The sequence below is a fragment of the Leptopilina heterotoma genome, unplaced genomic scaffold, assembly GCF_015476425.1.
Source record: "Leptopilina heterotoma isolate Lh14 unplaced genomic scaffold, ASM1547642v1 Lhet_36, whole genome shotgun sequence".
NCBI classification, from domain to species: Eukaryota; Metazoa; Arthropoda; class Insecta; order Hymenoptera; family Figitidae; genus Leptopilina; species Leptopilina heterotoma.
In genome coordinates this window covers 634,975-654,880 of record NW_025111040.1, presented here as the reverse complement: position 1 = coordinate 654,880, position 19,906 = coordinate 634,975, and the positions used below count along the sequence as shown (strand labels likewise).

General features: G+C 20.1%; 2 protein-coding genes across 2 annotated transcripts in view; one reads left to right on the top strand and one right to left on the bottom strand.

Annotated features, from left to right (window-relative positions):
• The window catches only part of LOC122505529 (acyl-CoA Delta(11) desaturase-like), a 63,672-nt gene extending 58,316 nt beyond the window's left edge, over positions 1-5,356 (bottom strand). The window contains exon 1 of the mRNA XM_043617211.1: positions 5,218-5,356. The gene's annotated coding sequence lies outside the window, so the exon portion shown is untranslated. The remainder of the gene's footprint in view (positions 1-5,217) is intronic.
• Positions 1-19,906, top strand: part of LOC122505523 (follistatin-related protein 5-like) — a 477,342-nt gene that overhangs the window by 168,553 nt on the left and 288,883 nt on the right. The window lies entirely within an intron of this gene.

Sequence of the window (19,906 nt, the reverse complement as noted above, 5' to 3'; positions counted from 1 at the left end):
CTTTTTTATATTTTTTTCATCTACTATTCCTTTTTGAAAAGTTTAATTCAATTTTATATTAATCAATTTTTCTATTTTTATTTTTATTTCGCATTTTTTCTATTTTATTTTTTTTTCTCCTTTATTATTCATTTTTATTTAAAAAAAAATTTTTTTTTTGTAATTTTTTTCTATTTTAATTCAATTTTTGTTCTTTTTTTTCTATTTTTTATCAACTATTTTTGATTTAATTTCTCTATTGTTATTAATATATTATTTAAAATTTAATTTAAAAATAATGTGCCGAATGATAATAAAAGATTTTCTTTTTTTTCAGAGATTTTCTTTTTTTTGTTCTCGTAAAGAAAATTCAATTATTTATGTTTAGAAAATGTTAATTGTTTTCATTTTTTATAATACATTAGAAATTTATTAAATTAACACCTAATAAAATAATTAATTATTTTGTTTATTTAATTATTTACCGATAAGTGAATGTTTACCTTTCGCTTTTGGACGAATAATTAATCAAGAAATTAATCAAGTAATTAAACATTTCAGTAAATTAATCACGTAATTAAATATTTCAATAAATTAATCAATTTCTTAGATGAATTATATAATTATTAAATAAACAAATAAATATAATAAGAAGAAAAATAATGATAAATTAAAAAAAAATTAATATAATAATATAAATATATAATAATAATAATAATAATAATAATATAATATTAAAATTAATAAAATAATAACAAAAATAATAATAATAAAAATTAACAATAATAATAATTAATAATAAGAATAGGTAATAATAATTATTATTAATATTATTATAATTGTAGTGAAATATTTGTAAATTTTTATTTTATGTGAGTAAAAAATAAAAACAGTTTGGAATCGAATTTTTTTTCCCCATTGAAAATATTAACGTAATTTAAGATAAATATTTTTCCCACATTTAATTTTGTAAAAAACAAAATTTTCCTAATCTTGCCTTGTTTTAAATAATTAATAATCCATTAGCTTGATGTTTGTAGAAAGTTCTGTCGATTTAATTTCTTTTCCACTTGATTATTTTTTTTTGCGACATTTTTGCTGTTGATAATCGATTTACGTATTCCAAACTTATAATTAACAATATAAATGATCATTTCCCGTGCTGATGAATATTATATATTTACATTTTTATTGCAGTATCAAATACCTAATGTTATTATAACATACTTTCTAATTTTGTTTTTTTATTTTTATTATAAATTTTTATTTTGTTTCTATTTTGTTTTTTATTTTTACTATATTTTTATTTTGTTTCTATTTTGTTTTTTATTTTTACTATATTTTTATTATGTTTCTATTTTGTTTTTTATTTTTATTATATTCGTTTTTTATTTTTTGTAAATTTTTTACTTTATATTTGTATTTTAGTTTTATTGTATTTTTAATTTTTATTTACTTTATATATTTATATATTTATATTTTTATTTTGTTAGTTGCTTTGCATGGATTATTTATTTAAAGGATTTTAGTTTAATCTGTTTAAATTTTAAAGTTAATAAATAAAAAAATATTTTTTTAATTATAAATAAATAAAGAAAGAAAGGAAATTTATGTTTTTTATTATTCTAGTTCTAATATAAAAGATAATTTTTTTCCTTATTTTCTTTTTTTTCAATTTTATTTTAAATGTTTTTTTTGTTTTTGTTCCTTTCTTTTATTTAAATTAAATTTATAACGAGGGAAAATAATTAGAAATATATTTTTTTGTTGAATATAAAATTATAATGAGAGAAAAAATGCCAAATATATTTTTGGTTGAATTAAAATTATTAATCAATTAATTAATTTAAATTTTTTTTTATTCTAGTTCTAATATAAAAGATAATTTTTTTCCTTATTTTCTACTTTTTCAATTTTATTGTAAATGTTTTTTTTGTTCCTTTCTTTTATTTAAATTAAAATTATAATGAGGGGGAAAAAAGACCAAATATATTTTTTTGTTGAATTCAAATTATAATTTGAAAGAAAAAAATTGCCAAGTATATTTTGTTCGTTGAATTAAAATTACAATGAGGGAAACAAAATACAAAATATATATATATTTTTTTGAATTAAAGTTATAATGAAAGAAAAAAAAATACTAAATATATATTTTTTTTTTGTTAAATTAAAATATTATAGCTAGAGGGAAAAGTGGAAAATATATTCCATATAAACAAGGGAATGAGAGGAGGAATGCCATATCAAAACAGTTTGATATGCCGAAGCGCGTGTAATATTAGTGTACATGGTTTGTGTGGTGAAACTACTGCATCTCAGAAGTTATGGTTTAAAGTTATTCAGTTAAATCCGCACATCAGGCGAAACTTTCGTAAAACTTATGTCACCACGAAAATTCAACCGACATAGTTTCTGAGCGACACAGGCTCTTATGGAATAATAAATTTTCTGTCAAACTACGAAAAGCTCTCAGTGAATTTGAAATTCGCGCTTATTAGTCGTTTCAACTATATGTACAATATAATACCGTGAGCTCTCATTCAAAAACTTGTTTTAAAGTCGGATTTAACTCTCAAATAACGAACATCATGTATTGAATGTGTATCACATTTCATTAAATTGTATCAGAGGGGAAAATAATTTTAATAATTTATAATAATTTCCAAATGTTTGGAATTTTTTTTTTCTATTTTGTCGATTCTAAATAGCTCAGTTTGCTTCAACATAAAAATAAAAAAAGGAAAATCAAAAAAAAAATTATAATAATAATATATAAAATATAATAATTCAATTATTAAATTAAATATATACTGAATATTAATAATTAAATTTTTCATTTTTCAAATTTCGCGCCAATTTAGTTCATTAAATTACCGCCCAGATGGCATGAAAATTCTCTCATAAGCGAAATGAAATTTTTTCGTACATAAAAATGTAAAAAACGTTCGGTAACAGTTGCAAATAGTCGCAAACTATTTATTTACAAATAATAAAATATTTTCCAATATTAATTAGAAAAATTAATACCTATAATTAAAAATATAAAACGTGACTGATTAAACTTTTTAAAACTAAAATTTTCGCTAATTTAATTAGTGAAATTTGACTATTCTCAAAAATTATAATAAAATTCTTTGAAAAGATTCAATTATTTTCAATATCTACTATTTTCATGAAATTTCGCAAAAGAATTCAATTATTTGAAAAAAGAATGTAAAAATTGACAAAATTCATCCAAAATTCAATTATTTTCATAAATAATAAAATTTCCACAGAAATTCAATTAATTTCGAATATCATTTTGAAAAAAATTTCGAATAAATCATTTCTTCACAATAATTTAATTACTTTCACTAATAATAACATTTTTCATGGAAAATCAATTTTTTAAAAAAAATTTTGATAAAATTCTAAGCAAGAATTAAATTATTTTTATAAATAATAAAACTCATCGAAGAATTTCAATTATTTTCAATACTATTTCGGAAAAATTAATTATTTAAAATAATGTTTATAAAAATTCTTATAAATAATTCAATTATTTTCAAGAAATAAAAAAAAATTTCACAGAAATTCAATACTTTTTAAACATTTTAATAAAATTTTTCGCAATAATTCAATTATTTTCATAAATGATAAAATTCTTCACAAGAATTCAATTATTTTTGAAAATTTTAATAAAATTCTTAGCAACTATTCAATTATTTTTATAAATAATAAAATTCATCGCAGGATTTCAATTATTTTGAATACAATTTTATAGGAATTGCCCAAAAAATGTAATTTTTCTTAAAAATTTAATTTCAATTCCCGGAAAAAATTAATTATTGAAAAAAATGTTTTTTTAAAATTCTTTGGAAGAATTAAATTATTTACAAAAATATTAGAATTTTTCACTGAAATTCAATTATTTTCAAATATTTTAATAAAATTATTCGTAAGAAATGCAATAATATTTACATAAATAATTCTTCAAAAGAATTCAATTACCGTCGATAAATAACAAAATTATTCACGAATATTCAATTATTTTGAGGCATTTTAAAAAAAATTCTTTGCAAAATTCAATTATTTTCATAAATAACAATATTCATCGCAAGAATTCGATTATTTTTAAAAGTAATAAATTTTTTCTTAAAATTTCAATTAATTAAAAAAATTCTAATAAAATCTTTCGCAAAAATTCAATTATTTTCACTAATAATAACAACTTTCATGGAAATTCAATTTTTTAAAAAAAATTTTTGAATTCAATTATTTAAAATAAAATTTCTACAATATTTATTACATTTCGAAAAAATTAATTATTTAAAACAATGTTTATAAAATTCCTACAAAGAATTCAATTATTTTCAAAAATAACAAAACTTTTCACAAAAATTAAATTCTTTTTAAACATTTTAATAGAATTTTTCGCAATAATTTAATTATTTTCATAAATAATAAAATTCTTCTCAGGAATTCAATTGTTTTCAAAAATAACAATATTCATCAGAAGAATTCAATTATTTTTTAAAGTAATAAATTTCTTCTTGGAAATTCAATTATTTAAAAAAATTCGAATAAAATCGTTCGCAAGAATTCAATTATTTTTAATTATTTTCATAAATAATAGAATGCTTTTTAGGGATTTAATTATTTTCAGAAGAATTTAATAAAATACCACACAGACATTCAATTGTTGTCAAAAATTTTAATAGAATTCAATTATTTAAAAACTTTTTTTTGGTAAAAATCTTCTTAAGAATTTGATACTTTTCATGAATAATAAGAATTTCTCAGGATTTATTTAAATTAGAATTTGCATAAAATTTAGTCAAAAAAAATCAATTATTTAAAAATATTTATAAAATTCTTGACAAAAATTAAATTATTTGTATAAATATTTAAATTCTTTCATGAATAATAAAATTTGTTGCAGGAAATTAATTATCGAGTGCGAAGTCTGTTTTTAATTTTTTAAAAAAATTTTCAAACAGATTTTTTTTTTTAATTTCTTTTTTTTCTAAAATACTTTCTGTACTGTTTCTTTTACTTTTTTTTATCGTTATCAATTTCCCTGGGTTCTTTCTTTCGTTTTTGCCAATTTTTTTTCCTTTTTCTTCATTTTTTTTTTTTTTTCTTTTTTTGAGGAAAATTTTATTTTCCAATATAAAAAGTGTCACTTGTGCATATAGTGAAGAAAATTTTCAATTCTTTATGAAAGAAAAAGAGAGTGAGAGAGAGATTCACACTCACCGTCCTCGTGGGTCGTTTCACAGCACACGTTTTACTCCCACGTCACTTCCCGAACCCGCGTAATCGAATATCGAGCAATCGTTCTCTCGCGGTATAGTCAGAAAATAAATTTCGCGACGTTTCCTGCCAACCTCATCGAGAATATATAGACTTTTGTCCCAACTGGTAAAAGAGAGAAAAGAGAGGGAGCAAAAGTCTGCCCTCTCTTCTATTATATGTATGTACCTATATAATATTGTAGAAGGAGGCAAATATATATCTAAAAGAAAATGCTCCTTTCTTATTTCATCTTTTCGTTATTCTCTATATATACTTTGTTTTTTTCTTTTTTTTCAAAAAAAAAACTCTTTCTCTTTTCCTTCTTTAAACTTTATTTTTATGTACATATACTCCCAGGTATTGTATATTCTTGTAGTTTGCTATTGTATTTAAACAAGTTTTCAAAAAGAGGAATTTTTTGGAATCAATTATATGATTTGTGAAAAATATCTCTAGATTGACAAATTTTTTTTTTCATTTTTCTGTAGTGTCGTTAATATTTTTTTGCCAAGTCTTCTAAGCGCTTAAATCGAAAATGCTTTTTCGAAAATTAACCGAAAAAGCAAAATATATATAACAATATTTTTTTAAAACTAATTTGAGCAGATTTGGTAAAAAAAAATAATAAAAAAAAAATTGATTTATAGGAAAGGGTATAAAACTAGATGGCGCCATTACTCAGCCAAGATTAATAGGCTGAATTTTTTTTTCTTTTTTAAATGTATAAACTGGTTGAAAAAGGTGAAAAACTAGATTACGCCAGGATTCAGCCACGATTGTCAGGAAATGTCACGCCAAATTTGGGCCAAGACTGATTCAAGATTTTTTTTTTTTAGTAAATTTTTCCACCTAAGCTTTTTGGCTCTCAAATTTTTTTTTATTGTTAATTTTGTCACCCAAGTTTGGGCCAATATTCGTCAAATTATAATATTGTCATTGTTTACTAAACTTACAGAATTAAAAACTATTTATTAAAAATTTTAAACTGGTGACGAAAATATTTAAATTAATGTCGAAAAAAATGATAAAGTATTAAATCGCCAATTTTGGGTGATTCTTGGCGTATTATTGGTGGACCAATAATATTTAATCTCTTGTAAAAATAATTACCAAATTCATTTTACATATATTCTTTACCAAAAGTGGAAATTAAATAAATGACAAATTTTTAGTATAAAAAATATTGAAACTTTTAGAATAAAAAATCTAAATCTAGGGTGAATCTTGGCACAATATTAATAGTTTGTAAAAATTCATTACCAAAATCATTCTACATTGCTTGCTGAAAGTAAAAAATAAATGTTTCCTAAACTTCTAGTGTAAGACATATTAAAACGTTTAGAACAATAAAAATAAAATTTGGGGTGAATCTTGGCACAATATTGGCTGCGAATAATATTCAATTTTTTGAAAAATTAATTAGTAAAACCATTCTACATTGCTTGTTAAAAGTAAAAAATAAAAATTTGCGAAATCGTTAGTGTTAGAAATACTGAAAAGTTTGATGAATTGATGAATGATGAAATTCTAATCTAGGGTGAATCTTGGCACAATATTGGCGGTGAATAACATTCGATATTTTGCAAAATTAATTATCAAATTTCTCCAAATATTGTCACAATCTTCGCTGACAATATTATTTAATAGCTCTGCCTATCGAACCTGGTTGAATATTGGCACAATTTTAAATAATAAAATTGCAATGTCAAAAATATTAATTATAATAAATTTAATTATATTATAAATTATAATTTCTTTATTCTGAATAGATGTATTTTTATTGTTTATTTTTTTTGTTATATTAAAAAATAAGAATAATATAATTAATTATAATAATAATAACAAAGCATAATAATTATTTTTATGCAATAAATAATTCCAAAGAATAATGTTTATACTAATAATTAATTTTTCTCTTGTTTCAGGTGAGTCGATTTTCCATTAGAACCACGTTTCCTGTAAGTCTTCTCTTTTATTCTATCATCTTCGTTTTATCAATTTTTTTCCTTGGAATTTTTAAATTCATTTTCTAAAAAAAACCACATTTATTAAAGAAGCTAAAAAAGAAAAGCGGGGAAAAAAACAAGTGTCTCTCACATATAAAATTGACTCGTATCCGGTTGCAAATTTTTAACTTCACGCCATAAATTTCCTTTCATTAAAAATTTTTTTCTTTTTTTTTATGAAAAGTTTGTCTTTGCACTTTAGCAAAAAAAATTTATATACCATATGAATCTCGAAAAGTTTTGAGATCAAAGTACAAAGTTTTTTTTCTATGCATTAAAAATACTTAAGTGTATTACTTAAGTTTAAGATAACTTGTTGAAGCAAGAATGAAGATTTGCATTATTTACGTTTCATTTAGAAATCATTTTTTTTCTCTGCAAAGTTTTTTTTATTTATTACAACAATGAAATAATATTTATTTTCGCCTTTTACATAATATTTTTCCAAAAAATAAAATTCTATGCAACAATGAAATTATTTCAGATTAAAAATAATAAAAGTTACAAAAATTCCAACATTTCTTTTTGACAAAAATGTCTTTTTTTAATATGAAAAAAATTCACTTATTGCCTAATTAATTAATTGATTACTATTATCTTTAGAAACTTTAATAAAGGATAATAAAGAAAGATAATTAATAAATTTGCAAGAATTGAATTATTTTAAATACAATTTTAATAAACTTTTTCAAAAAAATTTTATTATTTTTAAAAATTTGAATAAAATTCTTCTAAAGAATTCAATTATTTTCAATACAATTTTAATAAAATTTCTCGAAAAAAACAAAATTCTTGTAAAAAATTTAATTATTTTCAAAAATGTTTATCAAATTTCATACAACAATTCAATTATTAAAAAAAAAAATTAATTAAATTCCTCAAAATTTTTTGAAAATAAGTAAATCTTTTTGAAGAATTTAAATAAAATTATACTGAAAATAATTGAATTATCTTTAATAAAATTAAAAAATTTTTCCATAAAATGCAATTATTTCCATAAATTTTAATAAAGTTTCTCAAATTAATTCAATTACTTTTAAAAAATTAAAATAAATTTCTTAAAAACAATTCAATTATTTTCAATATAATTTTATTTTAATTCTTGAAAAAGATTTACTAATTTCCAAAAATGTTTAATAAAACTTTTCCAAATAATTTAATTATTAAAAAAAAATTATTATTATTTTTAATTAATAATAAATTTAATAATAAATTATTTTTAATAAAATTTCTAGAAGAAAACAAAATTCTTCTAAAAAAATTTAATTATTATCAAAAATGTTGAAAAAATTCCATAAAACAATTTAATTATTAAAAAAAAAGATTAATAAAATTCCTCAAAAGAATGTACCTTGTTATTTTTTATTCAATTTCAATTGAATTCTTTAAAAGAATATAATTTAATTAATTTTAATGTATAATTTTATTTAAATTCTTCAAAAAGCTTTAATTATTTTTCAAAAATTTGAATAAAATTCTTCTAGATAAAGAATTTTTGAAAAAAAGTTTTATTCAAATTTTTGGAAATAAGTAAAAATCTTTTTGAAGAATTTAATTAAAATTATATTGAAAAGAATTGAATTGTTTTTTAATGAAATTAAAAAATTTCTCGATAAAATTCAATTTATTATTTACATAAATTTAAATAAAATTTTTCAGAAAAATTTAATTACTTTTAAAAAATTCAATAAATTTCTTAAAAACAATTCAATTATTTTTAATATAATTTTATTTAAATTCTTCAAAAAAGATTTACTTAAATTTTCAAAAACTTTAATAAAACCTTAAATTATTTAATTATTAAAGAAAAAATGAATTTTATACAAGAATGAAATTATTTCAGATTCAAATTAGTAAAAGTTATGAAATTTCTAAAATTTCTTTTAACAAAAATGTCATTTTTTAAAATGAAAAAAATTCGCTTATTAAATAGTTAACAAATTAACTAATTAATTACTATTATTTTGAAAAACTTCAAAAGAAGATAATAAAGGATAATTTAACAAATTTGCAGAAATTCAGTTGCTTTACACACAATTTTAAATAATTTTCTCGAAAAAATTCAGTTATTTTCAAAAGATTTAAAAAAATTCTTCTATAAATAATTCTCTCTCTTCTAATTATAATTAAATAATACCTATAGTAGTATGAACTGTACTTATTTATATTTGTTTATATATATATATATATATATATATATATATATATATATATATATATATATATATATATATATATATATATATATATATATATATATAATATAATAAAATATACAATTTTTTTATATATTATATTAATTTCTTATTAGGTATTAGAATTTATTAGTTTATTTTTTTTAAATAAATTTATTAATTTATAATTGATAAATTATTAATTCAGTATTAAATAATATGAATAATGATAATAATAATAATAATAATAGTACTAATAATATTAATTTATATTCTAAAATTTGTATAATATAGCACAGAGTGGAAATGAGAAAAAAAAATTGCCTTGTTCTTTTTTTTTTGTCACCTTTGTCGAAATTTCAATTTCCCAGGACAAACGAAACTGTATGCTATTCGACAGAGTGCAACCGGAAGACATGTATACATAGAGTATATATATATATATATATACATATGTAGTGCTTTCACGACTACTCGCGTTGTTATAACAGTGCTTCAACATATATACACGAATGTCTAGAGTTGTTTTACGATCGTATAGTTGTATATGCGCGAGAAACGTAATTTCGGACTTGGGTCCAAATGCGCCTATGCAAGTGCGTTACAGGTAATAATAGTAAATCTTTAAATAGCAATCAACTACTGAATTTATAACAATGTTTATTTCTTACTTCTCTCTCTCTCTCTTGAGTGAGTTGAAGAAAATTTTTTATTTTAAGATCATTTGAAAGTATACCGTTTGGCTATGAAAGAATTTAAAAAAAAATAAAAAAGAAGGAAAAAATTATCTTATGGGTTGATAATGGAAATTATGAAATTATTACGAAATTTTTGTAAAACGTGTAAACAATTTTTTTTTTAATTTACAGACTTTGGATTATTAATTAAGAGGCGTAAAATAATAGGTATTTGGTTATTTTAGTGATTTGAATCGATTTGGCAAAAAAAATATCGAAATTGGTTGAAATAGGTGAAAAACTAGATTACGCCAGGATTCAGCCAAGATTGGTGGGCAATGTTTCTATTGACACTGAAAATTTAGATCTTTCTTCGTTTTCTTTGCAATTTTGTCAGACAAGTTTAGGCCAATATTCGACCATGTTTTCTGGTCAATAGTCAAGAAAATAAAAATTGAAACTAGGAGCAATATTGGCCCAGGCTTGTCAGACAAGCCACTCCAAACTAGGGCCAAGACTAATTCAAATTTTTTTTGTACATTTTTTCACGTAACTTTTGACCTCGCTTTTCGTCAATATTCATTCTTTTATTAGATTTAATTTTTTCCCCAAGTTTGGGCCAATATTCGTCCAATTCTCATATCAGAGAAAAATTAATCGCCAAACTCAAAAAATAATTCATAAAAACTTGTGCCAATAATATTAAAATTAACGTCGAGAAAAAATGATAAACTTTTATTGTATAAAAAGGCCAATGTTAGATGATTCTTGGCGGAATATTGGTGGACAAAAAATATTTAATTTTTTTGCAAAAATTAATTAATTTACCAAAGGTAAATTAATGTTTTCGGTAAGACATTCCTTACTAAAAATGGAAATTAAATATTTGCCAAACTTTTAGTGTCAGAAATATTGAAACGTTTATGGAATGATAAAAATCTAATCTAGAGTGAATCTTTGCACAATATTGGCTGCGAATAATATTCAATATTTTGTAAAATTAATTACCAAATCTATTCTGTAATGTTTTCTAAAAATAAAAATTTAATATTTGCCAAAATTTTAGTGTGAGACATATTAAAACGTTTAGAACGATAAAAATAAAATTTGGGGTGAATCTTGGCACAATATTGGCTGCGAATAATATTCAATATTTTGTAAAATTAATGACCAAATCCATTCTGTATTGCTTGCTCAAAATAAAAAAGTAAATATTTGCCAAACTTTCAGTGTCAACAATATTGAAATGTTTAGAATAATAAAACTTCAATCTGGTGTGAATCTTTGCACAATATTGGCGGTTAAAAATACTTAATCTTTCAAAAAATTAAATACCAAAACCATTGTTCATTGCTTGCCAAAAGTAGAAGATTTCTGACCATAAAAATTTGTCAAATATTTAAATATTTGACAAATTTTTATGGTCAGAAATCTTGAAACGTTTAGAATAGTAAAGAAACCTATCCGGGGGTGAATCTTGGCACATTATTGGCGGCGAATAACATTCAATATTTTGCAAAAACCAAATCTTTCAAAATATTGGCACAATCTTGGCTGAAAATATTATTCAATAGCTCTGCCTAGCAAACCTGGCTGAATATTGGCACAATCTTAGATGATAAAATTGCAATATTAAAAATATCGGAATTATAGTAAATTTAATTATAATTATGTTACAAATTATAATTTATTTATTATAAATATTTGTATTATTTTTATTATTTTTTTATTAATATTTATTATTTAAATAAAAGATGTTTTGATTCTTCTGTTTGGCCTATATAATAATATTTATTATTATTATTATTATTATTATTATTATTATTATTATTATTATTATTATTATTATTATTATTATTATTGTTTATTTATATTATTAAATTTTTTATGATAGTTTGTTATTATATTATTTTTTATTATATAAATTTTTGACTTATTTTACTACATTAATTATTTATAAATTTAATTATAATAATCGTTCACTTAATTTTTCGAAATTTCGAATAATTTCTCATCTATATTAATGCACTGAAACTGGATATAATTCACGAGGTTTCTAATTTGAATAATTAATATGATTTTATTTCAAGAACAATCAGTTTTGACATATTAAATTGGATAAGTTCAATTGAAAATTGTCTCTTTAGGATACATTATTCTCCTTTACTGTCACTCATTTATCAAAAATAATTTCCGTTTCTGTTTCTGTTTTTTTTTTTTTTTTTTTTTTTTTTTTTTTTTGATATCGTATTTTAAGATGACTTCAATAAAATATTAACTAAAAGGAAATAGAAGCTCAATTTTTTGTTAAATCTATATTTACTAAAGTGATTAAAAATTTTATTTGACAAGCGAATAGAATTCGAGAAGCAAAAGAAATAATAAATTCGATTTCATTTATATATTAAAATATAAATTTAAATTTACATATATTGGATTTTATTCCATTATTTTATTTTATACACATTTATATTGGAATATCGAAAATTTATTCAGAGTGAATATTTCCAATTTTATTTTTCTTTACAATTCTCAAAATGTAGTTGACATATGTTATATATTTTCATCTTTATATATTATTTTTATATTATTTATAAATTACTTTTACGTTATTATTTAGGAAACAAACATTATATTATTCTCTTTGAGAGGATTATTTTTACTAATAGAATAAATATCGTAAATTTAAATTAGTAATTAATAATTATTTTTCTCAATATTTTTTTTTTTTATTATTTAGACATATTTTCTTTTGAATAAACATGTTTAGTTGTTATTCTTGAGAGACAACCGCTTGTGCGGTTGAAGGTTGGCACAAAAAAGGGAAGAGAGAATCAGCGTTTATTTTTGCAATAAAAGTAAAAATAAAAATGAAAGGAAAGTAATATACGTGTTCAAATCAGATAAAATGAGAAATTAAACGGCTCAAGGGAAATGGTTGTAAAATTCATTAACATAAAAATCGAGAAAACTTGGAAAACATGTTTCGATTTCTTTGATATCATTTTTTTCTTGATGAATTAGAATTTTTTAAATTTTCACAGAATAAATAACCTGCTAAATTATTTCCTTTATATTTCTTAATTATTACTTATTATTAGTAAGATTTGCTTTTAAATTAACTTAGAAGTTAAGACCCTTAAACTGAGATTAAAATTTGTTAAATAAAATTGTTATACTTAATTATTATTATTATCATTATTATTTAATAATAATAATAATAATAATAATAATAATAATAATAATAATAATAAATGCAAGAATTAACAATAAAAGCACAGTTAAAACAAACTGTGTTAATGTTAATGTTTATTGTTCATTTTTCCATTTATTATTATTATTATTATATTTATTAATTCCATTATTTAAATTATTTTTGCTGAATAGAAAAAAATATTATTTGATCCACTTTAATATCAAACCTTCCAGAAAGTTGTATTTTAATTGTTAATTTTTCCTTTTATTATTATTATTATTATTATTATTATTATTATTATTATTATTATTATTATTATATTTTATAAAATTTTTATTGACCTTTTCTGTGGACTTAAAGGATGGTTTTTTTATTTGATAAAAAAGAAAAATTATTATATTTATTTGTTTATTTATTTATTCATTTTTTCGAAATTATTTTTGCAGAGTAGAAAAAAATGTGCTCATTACGTATTACATATTAAAATTGAAAGAAGTAATAAAATATTTGTTTATTAATTATTTATTGGATTTAATTTTTAAAAAAAATTTTCTTGTGTTTGTCAAGCACAGTTTTTCTATGGATATCAAATTGAGACAAAAAGTGTATGAAAATAGTTGCGAAGCAACGTTTTGATATACATTTTTTGTCTCAATTTGATATCCTTAAAGAAACTGTGAGAGTAATTTATTCAAGCTACATATAATATTTAGTTTCATTTGAAATTCAAGATTAGTTATAAGATTTAAATGTACTAATTAATCTAGTAATGAAGATTACCATTTCCTTTAAGATCTGGAGCATCGATTATTATAAATGACTTTAATGGTATATGAAGCCAAGTATGAACAATTTTAAAATTAGTTTTATATATTAGGAAAGATGAAAAGAAAACAACTTTCAGTCTATTCAAAATTTATTCTGAAATTTATTTTGAGAAAAAACTTTTTTTCGCCCAATTCGTATTTTTTCTTAATTATTTTTTAAATAATTTTAAAAACTTTTTCAAAGTAATTTTTTGTTTCTGGTGAAACATGAATAAATTTTGAGAAAAGTTGTTTATATTTTGAACAAATAATAATTATCGAATAAGAAAAGGAAATTAATAATTTTCTACTTTTATTTTTTACAATTTAGCTTTAATGGAAAAATTAATTAATTAATAAAAATTCTTTACTGAAAATTAATTCATGAATAAATGTAGGATTGAATAAATGCATAAATGAATAAATAAATAAATAAATTAATTAATTAATTAAAAACTAGTTAACAAAAATACTAAAAAGTAATTCTAGTAGGAAATAAACAATAATTTGGAAGTTTATTAACAACAAAAAATTTAAATACAAAATATTAAATTTTTCTAAATTGTTTAATATTTTTTTGTACATTTATTCCTTTAAAAAAAAAGTAACATTTGTTTCCTTCATGTGAATATTTTTACACTGCAATATTTTATTATAATTATCTTTTATTTAATTAATAATTTAATTATAAGTATTAACTAAAAAATTAGATATTAAATTAAATTATTAATTGAAAAATTAGATATCAAATTAAATGATAAATTAAAAAATAACAATTGAAAAACAATTTATAATTATTACACCATAAATAAATGATAGTTGAAAAATTCCTCTAAGTTAAAGAGCTGGAAATTATTTACACAAGAGTGTTTGAGAAATTGACGCGATCCAATTAATTTCTTCAGTGAAATGAGAACAAAAATCTCTTATTAAAGAAATAAATGACTTGAATCGTTGAAAATTGTTTATAAGCAGGAAACAATTGTTAGAAAGAGTTAAATGGTAGAGAAAGAGTGTGTAAAGGATAATTATCAACAATAGGTGTTTAGTTATAATTTTAAATTGACGCAAGTTGTGTTTACAAAAAAGAGGGACAAAAAAATGGGTGAGGGGGTGGGGGGGGGTAAAAAGGCACAGAATAGGTGAATTTTTCAAGTCGCATTGTGTGCAACAGGTTGGCACATTTTATTATGCGAGTTGACGCGGTTTTGTGAAAATGTGTGAAAGAAGGAGAGAGACTACATTATATAGATATATTTAGAAAGAGAGAGAGAGAATGAGAGACGAAGGGGAAGAGAGAAGAAAAAAATAAGACAGAATGAGAGTTTAGAAGAGAAAAGTTGTGAGTTTCCGTTTTTAGCGGAACTTTGAAAAATAAAGCTGTATAAAAATATGAGATTAAGAAACTCGTTTCAAGGGAATGACAAAATTTATTTTTCAAACTTTTTTTCTATCCTAAGTTTTACTTTGAGTTACGTGTAAATATATTCTCAATTTGCAAAGTGTGGATAAAACTTGTTGTTTATAATCTCAATGATATTCATTTTTTCTTTCTCCCCTCTTTATTTGATCTTTTATAGGAGAATAAGAAATATGTAAATAAAGTGAATTTTACTGTAAACTTTTATAGAAAAAATTTAGAAAGTTTTGTTTATAATTCTGCAAATGGCCAATTTTACTATTTTCTAAAGTAAATTTTACTATACTATTGAAGTAATTTTAACAATTAAGAGTTTTCAAAATGATTTTTTTGCTGTTTTAGAAGTAAATTTTACTATACTGTCAGAGGAGATTTAGTATTTTTGAGAAGTAAAATTCTTTTTTTTTTTAATATACTTTACTGTTTTGAAATTAAATTTTAGTATACTGTGACAGAAAATTTACTGTTTTCAAAGTAAATTTTACTAAACTGTTTAAATAAATTTACTGTTTTCAACGTAAATTTTACTATTCTATCCAAGAAAATTTACAATTTTTGAAATAAATTTTAAGTATTTTCTAAATAAATTTTACTATTTTTGAAATAAATTTTAAGTATTTTCTAAATAAATTTTACTATTTTCAAAATAAATGTAACTATTTTTGAAGTAAAACTTATTGTTTTTGAAGTAAATTTTACTATACTGACTAAAGAAACTTACTATTTTGAAAGTAAACTTTACTACTTTTAAAATAATATTACAATGCCATCGAAGTAAACTAATTGCTTTTGAAGCAAATATTACTATTCTGTCCAAGTAAATTTATTGTTTTTAGGGGAAAATTTGCTGTGCAAAGAATTTTACTATTTTCAAAGTAAATTTTACTATACTGTCAAAGTAAATTTACTGTTTTCAATGTAAATATTCCTATTCTATGCAAGAATATTTATTACTTTTGAAATTAATTGTAACTATTTTCTAAGAAAAATTTTACTATTTTCAAAATAAATTTAACTATTTTTATAGTAAATTTTTTGTTTTCAAAGTAAATTTTACTATACTGTCAAAGAAATTTACTATTTTTTAAGTAATCTTTACTCTGCTGTCTAAGTAAATTTACTAGTTTTAAAGTAAGTCTTCTTATTCTGTCTAAGAAAATTTACAATTTTCGAACAAAATTTTCATTATATTCGAAGTAAACTTTACTATTTTCAAAATTAATTTTACTATTTTTAAAGTAAAATTTTGTTTTCAAAGTAAACTTTCCTCTAATGTTCAAGTAAATTTACTTTCATCGAAGTAAATTTAAAATGACGTTCATGTGAATTTACTATTCTCAAGGTAAAAAATAAATTTTACTGTTTTTGAAAGTAAATTTTCCTCTATACTGTTCAAATAATTTACTATTTTTGAAGTAAATTCCATTATACTGCGTAAAAAATGTACTATTTTTAAAATTAATTTTTACTATTTTCAAAGTAAACTTTACTATTCTCAAAATACTATTTTTAGATAAATTGTACTATAAAATTTACAATTTTCGAAATAAATTTTTACTATTTTTAAAATAAATTTAACTATTTTTGAAGTAAAACTTATAGTTTTCCAAGTGAATTTTATATTACTGTACAAGAAAATTTACTCTTTTCAAAATAAATTTTTCTGTTTAGTTGTTTTACAAAGACAGAAAAAAAGTAGAGAGAGTGAGAGAGTGATATTTTTTTTACTGTACTTATAAAAGAGAAGAAATAAGAATATAAAAAACAATTTCTGTACAAATATGAAAATTTTCAATTGCAAAAAAAAAAAATTTTAATCAACAGAATTTGAAATTTAAAAAAAAAGTTGAAAACTTAAATTTTCCTGAATAATAATCAATTTTGGGAATACGCAAGTTCGATTGAATGCAAATTCGGTCAAAGCGAAGATATAGATAATCAATTCTGGAATACACAATAGTTCGGTTAAATTTGCAAATTCGATTAAATCAAAATATAGAAGAAAATAAAAACAAATTTTACTCCAAATTCGAAAAAAGAAATGTCAATTATATAATAATGTAAATCTCAAATATGTCTGCAAATATTTTTGCAAACTGTTATCATTATTATTGTAAAACAATAACACAAACTTTTTATTTTTCCTCTTAATCAACATTTCCTTTGCAAAATTAAAAACAGAATTAGTCGACGATTAATCAAAATGCGTAGAGAGAAAGAAAGGAATATTAATTAATAAATTTTCTAAGAAATAATAATAAAAAAAATGTACACGCGATTATTAGGGAAAATTATCAAACTGTAATTATCAAAATTATTAATTTTCGAAATTTCGGGTGTGTGATAAAAGAGTAATTAAAAAATTTCTCAAATAGTCTTTAATTAATATCAGTTTATAACGAATCGGACAATATAATAATTGTAATTTTTTTTCACTTGTTTTGAGTTTATAATAATATAATAGAATATAATTTAATATGTATATAGATACATATATGTAATGTAGCGAATTACGTGTAACTTTTTCTATCGTCAACTTTGTAACTGATTACGATGCACTTTTTACGAGCCTAATAGCATATAACCTAGTGATTTCTGTCCAGACAAGAATTATGTCGGTTTTCACTTTTCATGCGCACAAATTCTTACGTTTTAAATCGTTGGGAATTTAAATAAGAAAACAAGAGTAACATCCGTGTGTATAATAAAATCAATAAGTTTAAGTTATGCACAAGAAAATAACGATTTTTAATAAACAGGAGGGAATAAAAAGAATCGCATTACTGCTATAAATATTCGGATATAAAAATATTTTTCCAATAATTACAATTTTAATGTTAATTATAAATATTCTAAATTATTACAATATAATTAAAAAGTCGAATATTCCTTGTACAAAATGCGGTATTTAATTTTATTATTATATAATGCAAATAGAAAAAAATTTTTACTTGCAAATATTAAATCCAATTTTCCAATAATTTTAGATTCACAATTTTAAAAAATCACTTTTTTTGAATAAATAATTACCTAATTAATTATTATTTATTATTTTCAAAAATGTCCATAAATTTCTTCTCAGAAATTCAATTATTTTCAATTATATTCAAATTTCCTGAAAAAAATTCAATTATTAATTTATTACTTTTAAAAATTTGAATAAAATTCTTCAAAATAATTCAATTATTTTCAAAAATTGTTAGTTTTAATTGAATTCAAAATAATAGTTTAATTATTTTTTAAAATATTCATAAAATTCATGCCAAAAACTCTTATATTTATAATACAATTTTAATAAAAGTTTTTTAAAAAATTCAATTGCTTTAAAAAATTTTAATAAAAATCTTAAAAACAATTCAATTATTTTGAATGCAATTTTATGAAAATTTCTTTAAAAAATTGAATAAAATTCTTAAAAATAATTCAATTAGGTAATTCCAAAATAACTGAATTATTGCAAAGAATTTAAATATTTGAAAAATTTTTAGAACATTCTTCTGAAAAATTCAATTATTCTCAATACAATATCAATAAAATTTCTCGAGTAAAAAATGCAATTGCTATAAAAAGTTTTAATGAAACTCTTCAAAACAATTCAATTATTCTCAAAAATGTTAATTATAATTATTGAAGTCCTACTAATAATTTAACATATTTTCAAATATTTTCATAAAATTATTCAAAAAAGAATTCAATAATTTTGAATACGATTTTAATAAAAATTTCTCAAAAAATTCAATTACTTTTAAAAATTCTAATAAAAGTTCTTAAAAACGATTCAATTATTTTCAAAGATGTTAAATTTAATATTGAATTCCTGATAATAATTTAATTATTTTCAAAAATTTTTATGAATTTCTTTTCAAAAGTTAAATTTTTTTCAATAGAATTGTAATAACATTTTTCTAAAAAATTCAATTACTTTCAAATAGAATTTTAATAAATTTTTTTTAAAAAATTCAATTACTTTCAAAAAAATATATTTTTTAAAATTATTCTTTAAGGGCATTTGAACCTTGATGACGTTACACTTTGTGCAAAGCATGTGTGACGTCATCAAGGTTCAAATGCCCTTAAAGAAATTTAATTATTTTCAATACAATTTTAATAAAATATCTTGAAGAAAAATTTCGGTTACTTTAAAAAATTTGAATAAAATATTCTTAAAAACAATTCAATTATTTCAAAAAAATGTAAATTTTAATTCAATTCATGCTAAAAATAAATTTAAATCTGAAAAATTTGTCTAAAATTCTTCTTTTAAAAATTCATTTATTTTCAATTGAATTTTAATCAAATTTATTGAAAAAATTCAATTACCTTAACAAAAGTTGAATAAAATTCTTTGAAAACAATTTAATTATTTCCAAA